The following is a 20,130-nucleotide window of genomic DNA, read 5'->3' on the forward strand; positions in this document are numbered from 1 at the left end:
GAAAACCTTGCGACTCCCTATGATGAAGGTGGTACGCAATTAACAAAAAAGCACAGTTCGAATACAAAAATCCCAGAGTGTGGGGGGAGGGGTTACGTGATTATTTTGTTGCAGATCGTGATGCATTTTGGTGAAGACAGATCACGCAAGCTTTACAGACCATATAACGCCAAATGCTCAGATTTGTTTGTTTGAAGTTCTTCCAACCCTCTTAGCCAGCGGAGGGACAATGTAAAGGGCTGTTATTTACTAAACAGAGATTTCTAAAATACGTTTAAAGGGTAGAGGGACTCCCCGGTTCAGCCTTTAAAATATCCTGTAATCCGAGTCTTTTTGGTTAAATGACACCAGCGGCGGATCCCGGTACTCACCCCCAAATCCTAGTCGGCCGCATTCTCCCTTCCGTGGTCCGTCCAGGCGCAAGATTCCGGGACCCGAAACTTTCTCCAAACTTCCCAAAAAACAAGCCTGGCCACCGTCAAATCCTCCTGTTGTCGTTTTCCCTCTCGGAACACGGCAGAAATCCTGGAATCACTGCAGCCAGCCACAGCGCAAGGGGTGTGATGGGAGGAACAGCGCATGGCCAGAGGAGCATGGCCTGTCGTGGCAACTAGACCCACCTCCTGCTGAAAGAAGCCCCAAACAAGCCGGCTGCGGAGTGCACCCTGGTGCCACTGAACCTGCTGCACTATAGATAGCTATGTCGGGTTGCAGCAAAGTTCTAAAGGACATAAATATAAGCGTTGACCAGGCAAGAAAGACTGCTGTAGACAGAAGTTCGCACTATAAGAGAAAACCCTTAAGAATGCCCATTTCAAGATGGCTGCCTGCCTCAGGCGGAGGCTGCCGGGATAGATAACCGAAGTGACCTGCTTGGACCGCCGTGTCCTACCACCCATCTTAGAATGGGAAAGGGTCATGTAAACAACAGCAAGAAGGCGTGGATTTTGCCTCGAACTGAGCCACAACGTAAGACTGAAACAGAAACCTAAGCTCACACGCCACTGTTTACCAAATAAATAGTCTAAATAACTAAAAAATGCTAGTGATTAAAAAGCGTCTATTTGCTAATCAGGTATTTTTGTTTAACTGACGCATTAGTACACAGAATTACGTTTCTTTTCAAAATAATACAAATAACGAGCTCTCGAAAACCTTTGTCTTGTTACTGAATTTTCGTAGTATTTCCGCGGACACTGCTCCGTTCCAAGATGGCGGCGGCGCCTCCCTCCGCGCGCTAAGTGACGTTTCATCCAGGCTGTCAGTGCTGTAGCAGCTCCTTCTCCCATCAGTGGACACTGCATCCAGTGCACGGTGTCAGCTTTTATCTCCACATCCCGGAGCAGCCATGGAGGAGCAAGAGATGCAGCTTAAAGTCAAGCGAGGTGAGGGGGCAAGAAGCAGGAACAAATAAAGACACATAGGAGGCGGGCAGTAAACACAGGCAGGGCGGGTAGCAAACATAGAGGGGCAGTAGACCAGTATGCCTGGATGAGTGTAGTGCAGTTTTACATCATTAGTGCATGTTTATATATAGAGCAGGGGGAGAGGACGAGCACACCACCGCCTTTCTCCGAGGCGAAGCAGAAATGCCTCGGAGAAACGCAGCGGCATTTTCCGATTCGGGGGCGTGTTTCTTTTTCTCTCCTCTTGCCATTGGCTGGAGGAGATCATTAGAAAAGTTGAAAAAAACACGCCCCCGAATCCGAAAAGGACGGGGCCTGTTCGGAGTGACGGACCTCTTCTCCAATGACTGGCCATCATTTAAGAGGCCAGCCAATGGAGAAGAGGGGAGAAGAGGGGCGGGTTCGAGCCCCTCTTCTCCAAGTCATTATGTCTCGCGAGCGAGACTGCGCAAGTGCAGCCTTCGCTAGCCGAGACCTAAAAACGGTGCCTTCCTCATTTTGCAATTGCGCATGCACAATGATGCACACGCGCACCTACAAAATGCCCACATCATCTCTGCTTTTATTGTTTTGTTTTCTTTTGATCATGTTGCACAGCATCTTGCCTATGCTATACAACATTGCGGAAAAGCATTGGCAAAGCCGTTAGTCAGCATTTTGCCTCTCTGCCAGTGCTTGTTTTCTTACAGCAGGTGGTGCAGCCTTATAGGCTGCAAGTAGAAAACACACTGGCTCGTTCATTGTCTCGGAAAGAAGATCAATGAGCCAGCCAGCATGCCTTGATGGTGGCCTGTAAAAGTCCTCCTCTTGGGAGCCACCGAGCCTCACAAAAGCCAGCGCGAGGCTACGAACGCTGCACCATTCAGAATGTGAAGTGTAAAAGGAGCCGACGTTAAGGCTTGAGCTGGGAGACTGTGGTATTACAACTGCGACTCAAATGTTATAGCCTTTCCTGTCACGTGACCTACGACGAAATTTGCATACCCATAAATCCGTGTCACCAGTGCGTCCCTCTTTTGTATCGAGTGTCTCAAAAAGTGTTTTGTCAATGTACCGGTTTACAAGGTTTCTCACGAGTTGGTTAGCTTTTGAAGGGTTATCAATGATGGACTTAGTAGAGTAAGTCACCCTAACATTCTGTGGAAAGCTGTTTCTGGGGGCCACAGTGAAGCGGTGAAATACTCATACTCTGGTTTCTCTTCAAACCGAATAAATCTTTCGCCTTTTACTAAAGATTTCCGTGGAGAGGAACATTAAAGAGTTTCACTCAATTTTTGAAAGCCCTGCTGCTGCAGGGTTACCCTTACCTGGTAAACAAAAGAAAATCGAATTAAACTGATTCTTACACTGTGTAGCGTGACACTGTGATATTTGTACGATACTAACTCAACCCAGATCTAGGAAACGAATTTTACTGACTTTCTTAACTTACAGTTTTCTCATGTGACATACACCAAGAACGCATACGACGCAAACATCGCTTAATCATCTGAAAGGGTTTACTGCTATATACACGCAGCGCTAAAGAACACCAGATAAAGAAGGATCAATTGGAAAATAAAACACATAACTGTTTTCAATCTGGGGTTTATTTCAAGATCAGTCTCATGATTATTGAGATTTGATTGAAATCGCCTCTGTGATTCAAATTCAAAAGGTGCATTAAAATATATATATATATGTATGTATGTATGTATAACGTATATTTAAATCATGCCATGGCCTAGCTTCCTAATTTAAAACGGGCAAATCAGGTTCGGGTCCTGCAGACTCAACCTGCGATGATCCTAGAAAAGTGGCTTTTAACCAGTGCCTTAAAAACCAAGCATTAGCAAAGGCAATAAGTCGTACCTATGCGAGATCTAATGTCTTTGTCTAGACTTTTTCTTAGCCAGGTACAGCAGTGCGGCTGCTGTGCAGCATGGTTGAATGTAAAACATAAAAGTGCGATGACGTGGTCAATGCTTGCTGCTTTACAGTGCTTTTTTACCATGCTGCACAGCAGCCACGCATCTGTACAACATGGCAAAAGACACTGACAAAGCCAATAGACCTCGCATAGGCGAGACCTATTGGCTTTATCAATGTTTAGGGAAAATAGCGCTCTGATATGGCTAGCACTGGCCGTGTCTGATTGATTTCTGTTCTCTGGCAGGAGGCGGTGGGGAAAAGGGCAAGCAACAATGGGGTGAGGGTCAAAAAGACTGGGCAAGAGACAAGGGTGGGGTACAGGACAAGCAACAATGGGGAAAAGGATGTCGGGGTACGGGACAAGCAACGATGGGGGACGGTGGCAGGGGAACAAGGCAAGCAACAATGGGGGAGGGGCAGAGGGAATGGCTCATGTAAACTCAGTGGGAGATGGAATCGGGGTAAGCAATAACGATGTGGAAACAATGTGAGAGGGGGTATGGGGACCAGGCACGCAACAACGGTGCAGGGGAAGCAGGACAAGCAACAATGCACGTGGGAGACAGGGCAAGCCAGCACAAGAGGTCAACAACACGGGAGGGAGACAGACAAGCAACGATGCAGAACGGGATTGGGGAGGAGGGAGACAGCCTGTAAACAAATGTACTCTTATCAAGTGCTACAACTTAAATAAAAAAGTACATCTGGAAGCATGCGACCAGTGGATGGACACTGACTGCCAACTGTAAGAAGCACTTGGCCCATGCTCCACTGAAGGCACAAACATGAAGAGAAATGAAACTAGCATTCGCTGACCAATGAAAAGCCAAGAAAAGAGAGTGATGATGAAACAAACAAATGGTAACTTATAGGCAGGCTCTAAGCCCCTTGAATGTAAACAAAATGTCCCTCAATCAACAGCTCATGCATTGTCTCCAAGAGAGACCTAAAAATGGATCTGATCAGCTGTGGTATATTCTAGTGCTCACGTAATAAGCTCCAATGCCCTTGGGTTAAGCTGACGGTATATAAATTGAAAAAAAGTGACCATTGTAAATGCTCCTTCCGCATTACATCCTGGTTGCTGTAATTTCATCTCAACTTGATTTCCCACAAACAATACTGTTCTATGTAAATACACCTCCTATTCGGTGCACTCCAGCTGCAATCAAAATTTACCCTGGAAATTAACCCTAGCTCTTCAGAACTAGATTCAGGGTGAATTTAAGTCATTGGCTTTCCATTCTGTAATCCCAAAAGGTGCTACAATTCATCAGTACCTTTATCCGTACCACAAATGTATATCTCTCGACATGTTTGATCCATCTTTCACCTTTATTACATATCAGCTCTGTAATAGGTATGCAACAATTTGCCAAGCCAATGGGCAGCGGTGCCTGACACCATAAAATACCGGCGGCGGGGGGGGTTGGAGGGGTGCGGAGGGGGAAAGGGAGCCAGTGGGAAGCATGCGGGGAGCGCGCAGCGAGATGGGGAGACCGGGTTAATGGCACTTACCTGGTACTGCCGTCCGCCTCGCGCTCCTGGGAAAGCATCTGACTCCCATCGCATATGAGAGCAGCGCGGGGATTGGCCTGAGCGGGCTGAAAAGACGATCTGCTCAGGACAGGGAGTCTCTGGGGTCTCTACAGCCTGGCTGAAGAAACCTAAGTGGGTATGTGTGTTTGGCCGACCTGAGACGGCGGGCCAACCACACATGCGCACTTAAAAGTGCACATAGCACTGCCGCTCCCCCTCCCATACCCTGGCCCCGCCCCTCCCTGCACAAGCTGGCTCAGAGCCGGCAAGTGAAAAATAAAACAATACTCAGATATCATTTTATTTTTCACTTGCTGGCTTTGAGCCAGTGAGGCGACGCTCCTCCGACATTGCGGCGGGAGCTTCACGAATGCTGTTCCCATGCGTTGCATGCACGAGTTCTGTATACCTCATTAAAGCTTCCCCTCTTTGCTTTGCCAGCGCTGGGGATAAAAAGCAGCTAAAAAATGCCTTCTACATAGAATGCATATGGGACATAAGTAAATTAATTGTTTCACACAGAGCGATTGTTGAGTGTACTTTTCAAATAAATGTAAAATAATCCCTCTTGCCTTCCAAAGGTTGCACTTCCTAAAAGGCGCAATGAGATAACAAACAGCCAACAGAATGAAGTGACAACATTGTACTGCTCTGGGTAAAGCCAAAGCCCACTTCATGTGTATTAAACAGCACTGGCAGTAATACATTGTGCTGACGGGTGTGCTATCAAGCGAGACAGGACGACAGAAGAGGGCCCCCCACTCTCTTGGTGTCAACCCGGGCTCTTTTATTAGTGTTACTGGAAGAGGAGGGGGCAGCAAAAGTCCTGTGATTACCAGAATGATATAGAGTCAAACGTGGTTTGTTATAATCTGAAAAAAAGCTGTTCTTTTAATTGCAAGTGCTTGCTCTCTGCCAAGCAAATATGCGCTATAGTAGACAATACCCGTACCATTATCAGTACCAATTTTGACGTGCTTCACCATAACACAGTCAGGGTCAGCTTAACTACTCAGTCATGCAGTGCAGTGCAGCAGCCGCAAATGCTGCTCTGTGCGACAAGGAGAGAGGAGGAGAAAGCCACATTTACAGAAAAGTGGCACTCCCCTCTCCCTAACGCCGGCGCGGAAATGTACGGTCGTGCACCATAGACACCTTTGCACCATACTGCAAGGGTGTCTCCGTGAGTCTAACCTATGTTTGGTACTGGAAGGATATCCTTCCAGTACAAATTACAATGCTTAGACTAACTTTAAACCTTTTCCCACTTTGTATGTGGGCTGTACAGTGCAGCACACATGCAAAGTTGGAAAAGGAAAGAGAAATAAAAGCATTTCTCCTTCACAGCGCCTGTCTCAAATGGGCGCTATTATCTGAAGCTATACCTTGTCTACATTTTTAAGCAAATAGGACTTAGCATAGGAAATCTTAGATTGTTGGGTGTGAATGCTCGTGCACCACCCACGGCCAGCCCCCTTGGCGCCAAGTGATGCAAAGCAGCACTATGCGCTGCTTTGCGTTGCTTTCAAGTAATTTTCCATCGTAAAACAGATTTTACGCTGGTAAGGAAATATGAGCACAAAGATTTACCATAGAAAGGGACGCAAACATGGCGTAAAATCTTAGTAAACCTACCTCTCAGTTTAAGAATCACTGTCCTCTCCATTATCTCGGGGGGAGCATTTTATTTCTTTAAGCTGAACTATCTATATATAAAGCTTTACGTTCTCAAGAGCTTCACTGTGCAAATTTCAGCTAAATCCATATTGACAAGGACAACTTATCGTCCAATACAACACTGTGGATAAGATGACAGTCTATTCATATTTGCCTGATAAAGTATAGGATCGACACCTGTGCGTTCGGTGCAGTGTCAATAACCTCTTCTGTACAAAATATTCAGATTACCATGTGGTTTGTCAGACCCCTTCCCTCTTAAATATAGTGCTGCTTCAGCCTTCATGGGGAAATGCTGGTTTTAGGCGTACTTCATTTTCACACAGCAACGAGAACTGTCATAATTTTATAGGAGTTGGGTTCCTAAAATCCCAAATTTTCAGATGGTGACAAAAGGACATCTAGTCCCACGGAAATAGAGTCTGTGAAAGTATGAGTCTTAGGTGCCAACTATAACCTTAGCTTTAGGATACCCCATTCCCTCAAAGTACCAAAGTAAACTGAACTAGCAGTAAAATGCTTTTAAGCCTTCTACACGAGGTACTCTGGATTCCGGGTTCTCTACTTGGAACACAAAATGTACTCAATCCGTCAAACCCTCTTTCACTCTTACTTGTAGTATCAGTCAAAATTACAATGAATATCTCTTCAATTAATGCTGTTCTAAGGGGGATCCTGGTGGTTCATCAGTAGTGATCACCAGGTCCACTGCTCACCGTGACTGTATTGCATCATCATTTAGGTCAAAATTCAGGATACTGTGACCCCTCACATGACATTGATATGAGAAAGATCCTGGGGAGGTTTCTGATGGGACGTGAATGTTCCCTGCATGGTATAATGGTGTGTTCCGCTGCTCCGATTGAATGACTGCATGTATCTGGTACCCTAATTTGGGATTTGTTTGGGCCTGGCATCACATTATTCTATTGTGCGTGCAGCTGCCTAGGCCTGTCTCTGATATAAGAAGGTCTTGGACTTGTCCTGTGACCTGGAGGTGCGCACCACACGCGTCGTCATTTGGTAACAGTAGACTACTGTCCCTGTCATGGGTTTAGTACATAGAGTGGTGGGTGGTGGTAGCATGCCATGTTTTGAGAATTAATAGCGTGATCAAACCTTTTTTATATGTGTCTCTGGATTGAAGGCCTACTGTCCCATTTGTGTAAATTTCCACTCCTGCAAACTTACCAAGACCTTAGCTCCAAGGTCCAGAGACTGCCTTAAGCATGTTGATGTGTGTAGCTTGCGTGGCACATGCATGCTGTGTGTGAGTTAGACAGAATAATGGAAACCAGTGGGAACCTTTTTGGATACACCTCACCTGGTCTGGCACAAGATGAAAGTGAGGATTGAGCTCACAGGCTGTGGAAGTGTATTGCTTTCATTCCCGTAGCTGGAGGGAGAGGGGAGTGCAGACAGGGTTCCTTTAGTTATTCTGTGAGGCCTTTTGCTAGCAAGGAGCTGCTGACTGGTTTTGCTGAACACTGCCATTTTATGGATGACAGGGCTGAGGAGGGACTGCAGATGAAGCAGCATTTTTACAAAGAATTCACACAATGCAGCGCAGCAAGTAAAGTTGCTGCGCTGTCTTGCGTGAAAGGGAGAGAGCAGAACTGCACCATATCTTTAAAGAAATTGCAGAGTTCTTCTCTCTCCTTGCGCTGGTGCACTTTTTGCTTCCTTGCGCCATTGTAGGTGCCCTTGTGCCACAGTGCTAAGGTGCCTGAATTATGATCAGTCTTAGACCTGAGACCCTTGGGTGGTAGTCCCCCAAACTTTTTACCTTCACCTTTTCAGTTTTGCTAAATTAGTTTTTGTTGGCTTTAGTACTAAGCACTTCACCACTGCTAACCAGAGCTAAAGTGCTTGTGCTTGGTCCTTTAAGAATGGTAAAATTGAATTACACCCAATTGGCGCATTTAATTTATTTATAAGTCCCTCGTAAACTGGAACTACAGGTACCCAGGGCATATAAATTAATGCTTCTAGTGAGCCTGCAGCACTTATTGTGCCACCCACTTAAGTAGCCTTTTCAAACATGTTCTAGGTCTGCCATTGCAGCCTGCGTGCAACTGCCATTTCGACATGGAAAACCAAACTTTTTGCCAGGCCTAAACCTTATTCTTTAATACATATAAGTCACCTCTAGGATAAGCCCTAAACAGCCTATATGGCAGGGTGCAGTTTATTTGAAAACTTGGAAATGTACTTTTATGTTTTACAGGTCCTGGTAATGGAAAACTCTTACATTTGTTTTTCCCTACTTCTTACTTATGATAACATTAAGTTACCTTATTGCATCTAATAAGTGATGACTTTTGATTTGGAACGGGTAGAAATGTCATGTTTGCACTCAAATGAATTGTAATTTAAAACCCTCTTTAATTTTGAAGTCTGATTTTAAGTTACAGTTCTGAAAAGAAGACATTTAGAAAGTTGGCACTCTCTTGTCATGTCCATTTTGTGCCAGCAGCCTGTTCCTGCTAAAGCGGCGATAATGTTATCGCCGTTCCTTGATAATATGGCCCTGCATTTCTTTACTTTTTCTTACAAAGTCACGCAAATCAACATTTGCTTGGCTTTGTAAATACCAAACATAATTTAGCGTCGGGACTGCATAAAAATGTGACGCCAGCCTGATGCAAAATCTTTGTAAACCTGGGCCTCTGTGTTTGTCCTTGACCTGGAGCATAACCTCTTTACCAACTCTCTGATTGGCTGGCTTCTATCCTTTCACTGCTCACTTTTAGGAATCTACTTTTTTCTCTAAGCACTGAAAACACATGGCCCTATAAAGATAAGAAACCTTTTACTTCAGAAGGAAAGCAGGCAAGGCCGTCCAAGTGGGACGGCTCAAAAAGCCAAAAGCATACGTGATGGCGAGCGCTTGTTCTTTTAGAAGTTAATCACAGCTTGGGGGCATCAGCAAGAATGAAACAGTACTTCTTCTTAGCCGCTGTCAGTGTCTGACTCCCTGAGACCGATTGCCCCAACCCAACAAACCCCTGCCCCCCTTGAGGAAGTGGGGTCTGCTATCATCCCTGTGTGCCGCTGCGCTATCACCTGGTACCCCTGTGATCTGTTGCACGGCCTTCAGAGATCACCAGCACAGGCTGGCATCAGGTTGGCAGAATGCACCTCCTTCCTTGTGGTGAGTGCATGAGACGTTAGCCGGAAGTACTGTCCTAGGTCTGAGTCTTGGCACCAGGTTGGTGAGGGCAGAGCCGCCCTTCCCCTAGCAGTCCGATTCCTCGACGCTTCCCAACCAGGTCATTCATGAACCTAGTGCCACCTTAACAACTTAATACCAGTGCCGCATAGAGATCTCTGAACCTACGGCAGGCCCACATATTTTTCAGCAGGAAGGGATCTTGCTGATGCTGGTGCACACCCTCCAACCCACCCCACCGTCCTGATCAAGACCCCGTTTCCAAAACGCACAGTTTGCTGATTCTCTTAGGGGTCGAAACGTCGACTTTTTCCCCCTGATCATATCAAACTTGATGACAGTGAATTATTAACTGCATCGTCCTGTGTATGATTTTGCATTTATTGTTTGTGCCAGAAATCTGGCTGGATAGGTCCTTATCATTGTATGTTGATGTTTATACATACACCACCTTGGAATGTCAAATAGAGTTCTTTTTGTGAATTCTTGATCTATTGACAAATGTTTTTCAAATTGATTAAATCTGAAACCTTTATTGTATGATATTTCTTGGTGTGGTCATATTCTCCTTTTTTTCATTCACCATACATTGGTTGTTGACACACGGTGAATAATTTCCACTGTGACTATCTTTTTGTGTACCACTATTTACCAGAGTCCAGTGGTCTATCGGGTTACCCCATTGGTACATAACCCCCGCTACCCTAGAGCGGGGTCGGCCCGGGGAGCCCCCTCGCAGCCCGGCACCAGGTTGAGTCTCTTTTTTCCTAAGTGTCTGGGGCGGAGCTGCATAAGCCTATGTTTAGCTCCGCTGCCATCCACATGGCCCTGCCGGACCCCACATTACACACACTCTCGGCAAAGCCTCGGCTGGAGAATCCGATTAAGGCAGGAGGAGGAGGAGGATGATGAGCCCAACTCTCGCCGCCGCTGATCCCTCCACCATGGAGGCGAGGGCTTTCCCTGCTCCAGGCCGGCTCCGGGAGGGAGGGTCTGCTGGGTAGTGCCGGAGGCAACGCCCCCGACCACCCGCTGATACGCCTGGACGAGCTGCGAATAGAAAGGCGCTCCTCCGTCCCGTTAGCTGGCTCATTCCGTCCGTGCCAGGGCTCTGGTGGCAGCTAGGGACGCGGATATTGGACTGAGGCACCACTGGAGCTCAGACACATTGCCGGAGAGGCGCGGAGGTATGTGTCAGTTTATGGCTTTGAGGTCGCTGGGGTACCTCGTAAACACCCCTTGGTGGGTTGGGGCTTCTGTGGGACATCTCTAACTACGCCTGTTGGTGCCTGGGGTCTGGAAGGTGCCTCATAACTGTGTGGATGCGAAGACTGGGGGTTCCGTAAAAACCACATGACTACCCCCTCAACAGGCAGGGTGGGTCGATGGAGTGTCGCACAACTGTTCGTGTAGATGTGAATGGTGAAGGTTCTGTGGAAACCTCATAACTACCCCTCATTGAGTGCCGCATAACTGGCCCTGCAAAGTGGGAGTTGGGGCTTCTGTTGAATACTCATAGTGGACTGTCCATGGGGGAGCTGCTTCAGTGTACCCCATAAGTTTTGTCCTTTTGTAGGACAAGCGTGCAGTGAGTGCTTCAGAAGAGCCTCTCTCACTGAGGCGAATGGCGTCTGACTACCTCATAACTGCACCTATCTGGAGTGGAGTTTATGTTTAGGGGGTCATAACTACCCTTTTGGCTACCGTGTGATACCACGTACCCATTATTTTAAGTCGACCTTGTGCTGAACCTCTCAGACCTATACATCTGTGTACGAGGGGCGGATGCCCCTCTGTGTGCGGTTGAGGGGACTTTCCGATTTTTGCCACTAATGTTTTCTTCTGTGTTACTCACAGAAAAGCATTCTGTCCACAGTACTGCAAGAGAGAAAGGGGGCCGGCACCACCTTCGACCCGAAATGATGCTCTTTAGAACTTTATTTCTGGGGCGTGAGGTACATAGCGGGTTGTTGACTGTTGAATTACGCACCCTATTGAGTGGAGATAAAACAAGCATTAAACATGCAATAGTTGTCGCCTTTAATTAAGTTAAAGCCATTTGCTTTGCGATACAATACTATTAGCAAAGCAAATGGCTTTATAACTTAATCAAATGCGAGACCTATTGCATTTTCAATGCTTGTTAATCGTCCATTTTGGCTTAGTGAATAAAAAAACAATGGTGCCCGCCTCATTTTGCAGTTGCGCATGCGCAAAGGTGCACGCGCGCACCTACAAAATGCACACATCATCGCTGCTTTTATTGTTTTGTTTTCTTTTGGTAATGTTGCACAGCATCTTGCCTATGCTATACAACATTGCGGAAAAGCATTGGCAAAGCCGTTGGTCACCATTTTGCTTCTCTGCCAATGCTTGTTTTCTTACAGCAGGTGGTGCAGCCTTATAGGCTGCAAGTAGAAAACACACTGGCTCGTTTATTGTCTCGGAAAGAAGATCAATGAGCCAGCTAGCATGCCTTGATGGTGGCATGTAAAAGTCCTCCTTTTGGGAGCCACCGAGCCTCACAAAAGCCTGCGCGAGGCTCCGAACGCTGCACCATTCAGAATGTGAAGTGTAAAAGGAGTTGATGTTAAGGCTTGAGCTGGGAGACTCTGGTATTACAACTCAAATGTTACAGCCTTTCCTGTCACGTGACCACAGTCAAAATTTGCATACCCATAAGTCCGTGTCACCAGTGCGTCCCTCTTTTTGATCGATTGTCTCAAAAAGTGTTTTGTCAATGTCCCGGTTTACAAGGCTTCTCAGTAGTTGGTTATATTTTGAAGGGTTATCAATTATGGAGATAGTAGAGCAAGTCACCCTAACATTCTGTGGAGAGCTGTTTTGGGGGCCACAGGGAAGCGATGAAATACTCATACTCTGGTTTCTCTTCAAACCGAATAAATCTTTCGCCTTTTACTAAAGATTTCCGTGGAGAGGAACATTAAAGAGTTTCACTCAATTTTTGAAAGCCCTGCTGCTGCAGGGTTACCCTTAAATAAAAGAAGATCGATTCGAAATGATTCTAACTCTGTGTATAGTGACGCTGTTTTATTTGTGTAGTAATAACTCAACCCAGATCTAGTAAACGAAAATTACTGACTCGCTTACGACCCAAACCAGGTGATAATGGGCTTGATAATATGCCCGTAAGAATTCCAATAGAAGCCCATGTTCTGGTGTAAACATGGGCTCCTGTTGGAATTCGCCAGGGCATATTATCAAGCCCATTATCGCCGCTTTCCGGCGATAAATTTTAAAGCCGTCCTTGATAATATGCCCCATAACTGTTTTCAATCTGGGGTTTATTTCAAGATCAGTCTCATGATTATTGAGATTTGATTGAAATCGCCTCTGTGATTCAAATTCAAAAGGTGCATTATGTGTATATATATATATATGTATGTATAACGTATATTTAAATCATGCCATGGCCTAGCTTCCTAATTTAAAACGGGCAAATCAAGTTCGAGTTCTGCAGACTTAACCTGTGATGATCCTAGAAAAGTGGCTTAAACAGCGCCTTAAAAACCAAGCATTAGCAAAGGCAATAAGTCATACCTATGCGAGATATAATGTCTTTGTCTAGGCTTTTTCTTAGCCAGGTACAGCAGTGCGGCTGCTGTGCAGCATGGTTGAATGTAAAACATACAAGTGCGATGACGTGGTAGCAGAGTGCGGCCAATCGGATTTTTGTTTATATTCAGGCTCCCTTGAGCCGGTGGGGCTGACGAGCCCATGGCTACGCACCTGCGCGCCTTGAGTGGTACTTTACCTGAGAATATTTTTTGGCAGCCTACGCAGCAACCCTACACACATACCTACTCCCTGCTGACGAGAGGCAACTACCTCGAAACACGTGTCCAGGGATGGCTAACGCGACACTCATTTTCATTTTAAACTTTTGGCATAATCGTACCCGCCGACGCTACTTCATGGACCACAATTCTTTGGGGTAACACGCTTGGTGGACTAGCAGAGTGCGGCCAATCGGATTTTTGTTTATATTCAGACTCCCTTGAGCCGGTGGGGCTGACGAGCCCATGGCTACGCACCTGCGCGCCTTGAGTGGTACTTTACCTGAGAATATTTTTTGGCAGCCTACGCAGCAACCCTACACACATACCTACTCCCTGCTGACGAGAGGCAACTACCTCGAAACACGTGTCCAGGGATGGCTAACGCGACACTCATTTTCATTTTAAACTTTTGGCATAGGCGTACCCGCCGACGCTACTTCAAGGACCACAATTCTTTGGGGTAACACGCTGGTAGGACTAGCAGAGTGCGGCCAATCGGATTTTTGTTTATATTCAGGCTCCCTTGAGCCGGTGGGGCTGACGAGCCCTTGGCTACGCACCTGCGCGCCTTGAGTGGTACTTTACCTGAGAATATTTTTTGGCAGCCTACGCAGCAACCCTACACACATACCTACTCCCTGCTGACGAGAGGCAACTACCTCGAAACACGTGTCCAGGGATGGCTAACGCGACACTCATTTTCATTTTAAACTTTTGGCATAGGCCTACCCGCCGATGCTACTTCATGGACCACAATTCTTTGGGGTAACACGCTGGTAGGACTAGCAGAGTGCGGCCAATCGGATTTTTGAATGTAAAACATACAAGTGCGATGACGTGGTCAATGCTTGCTGCTTTACAGTGCTTTTTTATTTGATTTTAAACCATGCTGCACAGCAGCCACGCATCTGTACAACATGGCAAAAAACACTGACAAAGCCAATAGACCCCGCGTAGGCGAGACCTATTGGCTTTATCAATGTTTAGGGAAAATAGCACTATGATATGGCTAGCACTGGCCGTGTCTGATTGATTTTTGTTCTCTGGCAGGAGGAGGCGGGGAAAAGGGCAAGCAACAATGGGGTGAGGGTCAAAAAGACTGGGCAAGCAACAATGAGGGGGAAGGGTGGGGTACGGGACAAGCAACAATGGGGAAAAGGATGTCGGGGTATGGGACAAGCAACGATGGGGGACGGTGGCTGGGGGACAAGGCAAGCAACGATGGGGGAGGGGCAGAGGGTATGTCTCATGTAAACTCAGTGGGAGATGGAATCGGGGTAAGCAATAACAATGTGGAAACAATGTGGGAGGGGGCATGGGGACCAGGCACGCAACAACGGTGCAGGGGAAGCAGGGCAAGCAACAATGCACTTGGGAGACATGGAAAGCAAGCACAAGAGACCAACAACGCGGGAGGCCGACAGGCAAGCAACTATGCAGAATGGGATGGGGGGGGGGGGAGGGAGAAAGACTGCAAACGAATGTTCTCTTATCAAGTGCTACAACTTAAATAAACAAGCATTTACAATGCAATGGTCTCGGCAATATTATAGGTAGAGCTATTGTTATTGCTAATTATTTTTTTATCATTATTGAATCCCTAAATAAATGGCATTGTCATTTCTATTGGCATTAGCTTTTTTTTTGCATATTTGATACCTATTGCATTAGCAGAGAGAGAGTGAGGTAGTGAGATAGAGAGAGAGAGAGTGAGGTATTGAAATAGAGAGTGAGGTAGTGAGAGGAGTGAGGTAGTGAGAGGAGTGAGGTAGATAGAGAGTGAGGTAGTGAGATAGACAGAGTGAGGTAGATAGAGAGTGAGGTAGTGAGATAGACAGAGTGAGGTAGTGAAAGAGTGAGGTAGTGAGGGAGAGGGATGTTGTGAGGTAGTGATATATAAGCATAGAGTGATGTTGTGATGTAGTGAGATAGAGAGAGAGGTAGTGAAAGAGAGAGTGAAAGTGAGTTAGTGAGATAAAAAGAGTGAGGTAGTGAGATAGAGAGTGATTGAGGTAGTGAGTGAGAGAGAGTGAAGTTGTGAGGTTGTGAGCTAGAGAGTGAGGTAGTGATGTTTTGAGAGAGAAGTTGTGAGATAGTGAGGTAGTGAGATAGAGTGGAGTAGTGAGGTAGAGAGATTTATGTAGTGAGAGAGAGTGAGGTAGTGAAACAGTAATGTAGTGAGGGAGAGGGATGTTGTGAGGTAGTGAGATGTAAGCAGAGTGGTGTTGTGATGTAGTGAGATAGAGAGAGGTAGTGAAAGAGACAGTGAAAGTGAGTTAGTGAGATAGAAAGAGCGAGGTAGAGAGATAGTGAGCGATGTAGTGAGTTAGAGAGAGAGTGAAGTTGTGATATAGAGAGTGAGGTAGTGAGAGAGTGAGGTAGTGATCTTTTTAGAGAGAGAAGTAGTGAGATAGTGAGGTAGTGATATAGAGGGGAGTAGTGATGTATAGAGAGTTATGTAGTGAGAGAGAGTGAGGTAGATAGAGAGTGAGGTAGTGAAAGAGTGAGTTAGTGAGTGAGAGGTATTTTCTGACGTAGTGAGATAGAAACAGTGAGTGATGTTGTGAGATAGTGAACGATTGAGGTAGTGAAAGAGAGAGTGAGGTAGTGAGGGATGTTGTGAGGTATTAAGATAGAAACAGAGAGTGATGTAGTGAAGTAGTGAAATAGAGTGAGGTAGTGAAAGAGTGAGTGTAAGTGACTTAGTGTATTTGAGAGAGAGAGAGTGAGGTAGTGAGATAGAGAGAGTGAATTAGTGAGTTAGAAAGAGAGAGTGAAGTTGTGAGGTAGTGAGAGAGTGAAGTTTTGAGAGAGTGTGTTGTGATATAGTGAGGTAGTGAGAGTGAGATAGAACTAGATAGTGACGTAGTGATAGAGAGTGAGGTAGTGAGATAGAGAGAGAGTGAAGTTTTTAAGTAGTGTGTTAGAGTGAGAGATAGTTACTTTGGTAGTGATATTGTGTTGCTGTGAGAAAGAGAGAGTTGAGTAGTGAGTTAGAGAGTGAGGTAAAGAGTTAGTGAGAGAGAGTGTAATATAGTGAGAGATAGTGAGAGGTAGTGAGGTAGTGAGAGAGAGAGTTAGGGAGAGAGAGTGACGTAGTGCCAACCCCACACACATACAGAACCACCCACACAGAGCAACACACATACAAAGTGTATCCCCCAGACATACATACAGAGCCACACATACAGAGTCAGACAGACACAGAGAGCTATCCACACAAATATTCAGAGCTACAGACATCCACCTTGCAACCCGGTGCATTGAAATGAAAACAATGCTACCGAAAAACACCTCTTTTTCCGTTTGACTTAATCAAAATTTATTATTTACTTTACATAAATAAATCACCAAAGTACATAATATTTAAAAGTTCTGAAAACAACCAAGCTCCCCTTACCCACACACTTTCTTATGATACATCTTTTCACCCATTCAAACTTCACTTCATGCGCCCCTCTCTGCCAATCGCATCTATTCAATTATACATTCATTACACTTCCCTCACATACCAGCACACCCATACCTCAAAATAACAAATTTATACACATACAAAAAAGATTCTCTAATGAACAACAATGGCCAACCAGACACAAATTCTCAAAATACAAAGCTTTCAATTTTTAACAACAATTTGTATACTTGATTGGCCCCACAAAACAGGTTGACGCGTTTCAAACCCCTTCGCATACGGGGTTCTCTTCAGGGCCCAAAAGCTGGAAAACACAAACAATCTGTGTCTTAGTTATTGACCATATTGTACATGTGCACCCCTGTCTCAGAATATCTCCTCTCTCTGGTATTATTTTACCTTATTCTGAACTGCGAGATCAGCTGATCCCTACTATGTTCTTAGAACCCAATCGCTAGTAGGCTCCGGCAAAGGCAATCATACCATCTCAATCATGAGTCAGCATTCCATAATGTCATCAGTCCCGTTCCATTAGATAAAAGGTTGCTTACATTTTAATAGGCAGACTGTTGAAAGCCATTTGGTCAAACAAAAACGTGTTGCACATCCAGGCGTAATTCCTTAATGGCCCTAAGCAAAAACAAAAAAATTGCCCATTATTTTCTCAGAATATTGCCTTTTGATGAAGTAGCTCAAACCAGATGACGATGTGCCCCGTACCTGTATTTTGGCACGCGATTGTTTCTTCAGATTCAATTTTTTGGGTTCGCTGCACATTTATCTGAAAGAAATTAAAAAAACGTTCCCACTTAACCTAAGTGCTTTGCTTCGTGCTTTGGTTAGAAGCGCGTAGCTAAAACGGCTTAACCGAAGTGTCTCTACACCAGCTGTACAAGTTCCGTTGATGTCTTTGGTTGGAAGAGTGAGACTAAAATGGCTCAACCAAAGTGTCTCTGCAAAAACTATTCAAATAGCGCTGACCGCTCTGGTTAGAGGCAGCCAAAGCGTCTCTACCAAGGCAGTTCAAATTACGCTGAAAGCTCTAATTTAGAAGTGCATGACTAAAACCGAAGCGTCTCTACAACATCAGTGTTAATTTCGTTTTACCTTTCGTGACAGGCCTGGGCCGCCCCACAGTTAATCTTCCCGGGCCGCCAGGGAGCTTAGCGGTGACTTCCGTCTGCAGCGGAAGTGATTTAAAGGGCCCCGCGACCTTTGGTCACGCTCTGCCCAATCGAACTATGGGAGTTGTAGTCTAAGTTTGTTTTCCCCTGAGCCGGTTTTGCCAAAGAAAATTCTTAATGAACCACACTGGCTGCATGAGCCAGTAGTGGAGCCTGCTACCTAAAAAGAGGAGGGGGGGGGGGGGGGCATGGTTTTAAAATCGGCACCAGTGTCCGTTTAGCCCCTGTGTTTTTTTTAGGCATCATGCAATTCACACGGGATCAAAACGTAGACCTCCCGCTGGACTGTAGGAGGTGCGATCTAGGCTTATTGGCGCCATCATTTTTTGTCTGGATCATGCGAGCCAATGATTGAGCCTCTTTCCTAAAATGGACACAATTTGTGGACAGCGCACTTTGCAGTATGCCCACAGTCATTGGGCATCATGTACCTCACACAGGATCGGAACTACTCCATTCCACAGTCCCCCCGCTATACTGTGGAAGATGTAATCTAAGGTTCGTGGAGCCATCTGCTCATCCGATTTTGCCATCATCTTAAATGGTTGACCAAAATTGTATCTAATGTGGCCAACCCGACGCGCTGGAAACTTGTTGGGAACAAGGAATTATTGAAATCCGGGAGAGATTAGAATGACTCTGTTACTTTATGCGCGCTGTTGATCCCTCACAGTGTCTATATCTCAGAGTTCGTTCAATCCAGTGCTTTAAATGAAACCGCCGCCGCCTTTCTCCGAGGCGAAGCAGAAATGCCTCGGAGAAAGGCAGCGGCGCTTTCGGATTCGGGGGTGTGTTCTCCTCTTGCCATTGGCTGGAGGAGATAATTAGAAAAGTTGCAAAAAACACGCCCCCGAATCCGAAAAGGACGGGGCCTGTTCGGAGTGACGGACCTCTTCTCCAATGGCTGGCCAGCATTCAAGAGGCCAGCCAATGGAGAAGAGGGGAGAAGAGGGGCGGGTTCAAGCCCCTCTTCTCCAAGTCATTCTATCTCGCGAGCGAGACTGCGCAAGCGCAGCCTTCGCTAGCCGAGACCTAAAAAGTACCTCTGGAAGCACGCGACCAGTGGATGGACACTTACTGCCGAACATAAGAAGCACTTGGCCCATGCTCCACTGAAGGGACAAACATGAAGAGAAATGAAACTAGCATTCGCTGACCAATGAAAAGCCAGAAAAAGAGAGTGATGATGAAACAAACAAATGGTAACTTATGGGCAGGCTCTAAGCCCCTTGAATGTAAACAAAATGTCCCGCAATCAACAGCTCATGCATTGTCTCGGGGAGAGACCTAAAAATGGATCTGATCTGCTGTGATATATTCTAGTGCTCACATAATGAGCTCCAATGCCCTTGGGTTAAGCTGACGCTATATAAATTGAAAAAAAGTGCCCATTGTAAATTACATCCTGGTTTCTGTAATTTCATCTCAACTTGATTTCCCACAAACAATACTGTTCTATGTAAATACACCTCCTATTTGGTGGCTTCCAGCTGCAATCAAAATGTACCCTGGAAATTAACCCTGTCTCTCCACAACTAGATTCAGGGTGAACTTAAGTCATTGGCTTTCCACTATGTAATCCCAAAAGGCACTACAATTCATCAGTACCTTTATCCGTACCACAAATGTATATCTCTCTACATGTTTGATCCATCTTTCACCTTTATTACATATCAGCTCTGTAATAAGTACACGTTTTGCCAAGCCAATAGGCAGCGGTGCCTGACATGATAAAATACCGGCAGCGATGGAGGTTGCAGAGGGGGAGAGGGGGCCAGTGGGAAGCATGCGAGGGAGCGCGCAGCGAGATAGGGAGACAGGGTTAATATGGTTTTAAGCAGGCCACCAACATAAATGAGCCACTGCTCTCTGGTTCTTCAACCCATGTGTTGTGAGCACTATTCACCATAAGGGATTACTTCACTGCTTTAGCGATTGTTGGCAGCTAAGGTAGTAAGGCGCCTTACCTCCTTTATAGTATATCAGTATATCGTCAAAGAGAAAAAGTCCATCTTGTCTGCTCAGCATA

General features: G+C 45.8%; 2 non-coding genes across 2 annotated transcripts; both read left to right on the forward strand.

The window, feature by feature from the left end:
• Positions 1-2,590: 2,590 nt before the first annotated feature.
• On the forward strand, positions 2,591-2,705 carry LOC146833699 (U5 spliceosomal RNA). Its single transcript, XR_014960923.1, has one exon. It is a non-coding gene; the product is annotated as a U5 spliceosomal RNA (small nuclear RNA).
• Positions 2,706-12,580: 9,875 nt separating this feature from the next.
• LOC146833700 (U5 spliceosomal RNA) lies at positions 12,581-12,695 on the forward strand. The gene has a single exon (XR_014960924.1). It is a non-coding gene; the product is annotated as a U5 spliceosomal RNA (small nuclear RNA).
• The last annotated feature ends 7,435 nt before the right edge of the window (positions 12,696-20,130 follow it).

This window comes from Triturus cristatus, chromosome 4_2 (assembly GCF_964204655.1).
Source record: "Triturus cristatus chromosome 4_2, aTriCri1.1, whole genome shotgun sequence".
Classification (NCBI taxonomy): Eukaryota; Metazoa; Chordata; class Amphibia; order Caudata; family Salamandridae; genus Triturus; species Triturus cristatus.